We start from the raw sequence: 2,500 nt of genomic DNA, 5'->3' as shown, positions 1-2,500 counted from the left end.
CCCCCCTTTCGGACGAGGACTCCGGATTTGCCCCCCGAAAGCCATCACCTCCAGAGAACCAGGGACCGCCGAGGGAGGGTCTGGTCAGGCTTGGGTACCCCAGCATTGCCTCTCTCGCTTGGGATGCACGATCGGCAAAAGTCCCTCTCGGAGCTGTGGAAGTTCGGTCTCAGCCGGAGTGCGCAACTTCCAGACGAGAGGGACCACATGCCAAGTCGCCTACCCAAGTCGGGGAACCAGAGAAACAACTGCTTTCTATCGGGGTAGAGAGACGACACTCTCTCAAGTACATTCTGCCAGAGGTGCGCATTCCTATGTATTTGCATTGCGGGACAACGTCCCCACTTTAAGGGGACGAAGTCGGAACTGTACCCGGCCTCAAGTCACTGTAGGGCGGATGCGGCACCTAGAAAATTCCTCATTCCGGTTCTTTTTCACTTAGTCGTTTTTTTTTTTGGCAAGAATGTACCCCAGGATGGCCAAAAAGCCAAAGCCAGGGACTGAGAACCATCGAGCATGCTCTGAGGGGACATAGTCAGAGGGGGCGTCCGCCTTCCAGAGCCCTCCTTCCCACGAGGACTCCAGATTTGCCCCCCCCCCCCTGACAACAGCCATCGCCTCCAGAGAACCAGGGACCACCGAGGGAGGGTCTGGTCGAAGCTCAGGTACCCAGGATAGCTTCTCCGGCTTGGGCATGGACCGCCAGACAAAGCCGCGGACCATGAACCATCCAGCCTGCTCTGAGGGGACATAGTCAGAGGGGGCGTCCGCCTTCCAGAGCCCTCCTTCCCACGAGGACTCCAGATTTGCCCCCCTGACAGCCATCACCTCCAGAGAACCAGGGACCGCCGAGGGAGGGTCTGGTCAAAGCTCACGTACCCCAGGACAGCTTCTCCGGCTTGGGCACAGACCGCCAGACAAAGCCGCGGACCATGAACCATCCAGCCGGCTCTGAGGGGACATGGTCAGAAGGGGCGTCCGCCTTCTAGAGCCCAAACTCGGCCACGGACTCCAGATTTGCCCCCCTGAATGCCATCACCCTTCAGAAGACCAGGGACCACCGAGGGAGGGTCTGGTCAGGCTCAGGTACCCCAGGATCGCCTCTCTCACTTGGGACGCACGACCAGCAAAAGTCCCTCCTGGAGCCGTGGAAGTTCAGTCTCGGCCGTATTTTGCAACTTCCACGACAAGAGGGACCACCTTCTAAGTCGCCTACCCGAGCCAGAGAACCATAGGAACAACCGCCATACATCGGGGTAGAGAGAGCCCACTCTCTCCTATATTCTCCCGCAGGTGCGCATTACTATGTATTTGCATTGCGGGACAATGTACTTCAATGAGCGGGACAAAGTCGGAAATGTATCCGACCTCCTGGAACTGTGCGGCTGCTACAGCAGTCAGAAATTCCCCATTCCGGTTCTTTTTCACTTGGATTTTTTTTTTTGCAATTTTTTGCCTAAAACGTATTCCTCCAACATGTACTAGCTCATGACACTTGAAATTTTTGAGCCAATTGATAATAACAGCTTTTTAGAGCTCAAAAACAAAAAAAATTTGAGCGAACAAAAAATGTTCGAAAATGACCTCAGCTCCTGGAACTGTTTTCGGTACACCTCCAGAGAGGCTCCCCTGCCTGGAAGTCTGTCACTGCTCAGCTCGAAATTTTTCTAAGTCCCAAAATTCGGTTTTTCATCCAAAATTCAACTTTCTGCCCAGGATCCACAAACTTTAAACCCAGTTGGGGGACCCTCCCTGGGGGCCCTACAACATACTGAAGCCCCCCTGTGGTGGAAGTAGGGGAATTTACTTATTTTTACACAAAATCACAAAATTCCATTTTTTGTTCGCAAAACACTTTTTTGTCCTCGAGAAACTTTTTTGTCCTCAAAACACTTTTTTGTCCTCGAGAAACTTTTTTGTCCTCAAGAAACTTTTTTGTCCTCAAAACACTTTTTTGTCCTCAAAACTCAATTTCTTCCATAATTCGACTTTCCCCCAAAAAACCACACATTCTACCCTCATGGGAGGCACTCTCCCTCGGGTCCCCACATCATATTGACGCCCCAGAGCGGTGGGAGAAGGGGAAATCTGATTTTTGCACAAAAATCCAAAAATCGCTCTAAGTCCAAAAATCCTGAAAATTTTTCTAAGTCCCAACGGTACTTTCTGAAAAGTGTACCCAGGCCCCTGGAAGCCTCCTAGGTACACCTCCTGAGACTCCCCCCTTCCTGGAAGTCTGACACATCTCGAAATTTTTCTAAGTCCCAAAAACTGGTTTTTGCTCCATAATTCGACTTTCCCCCCAAAAGCCACACATTCTACCCTCATGGGAGGCACTCTCCCTCGGGTCCCCACATCATATTGACGCCCCAGAGCGGTGGGAGAAGGGGAAATTCGATTTTTGATCAAAAATCCAAAAATCGCTCTAAGTCCAAAAATCCTGAAAATTTTTCTAAGTCCCAACGGTACTTTCTGAAAAGTGTACCCAGGCCCCTGGAAG

The sequence above is a fragment of the Dendrobates tinctorius genome, unplaced genomic scaffold (genome assembly GCF_039654945.1).
Source record: "Dendrobates tinctorius isolate UK_male_01 unplaced genomic scaffold, ASM3965494v1 ptg000227l, whole genome shotgun sequence".
Classification (NCBI taxonomy): Eukaryota; Metazoa; Chordata; class Amphibia; order Anura; family Dendrobatidae; genus Dendrobates; species Dendrobates tinctorius.
This window is presented reverse-complemented; position numbering follows the sequence as displayed.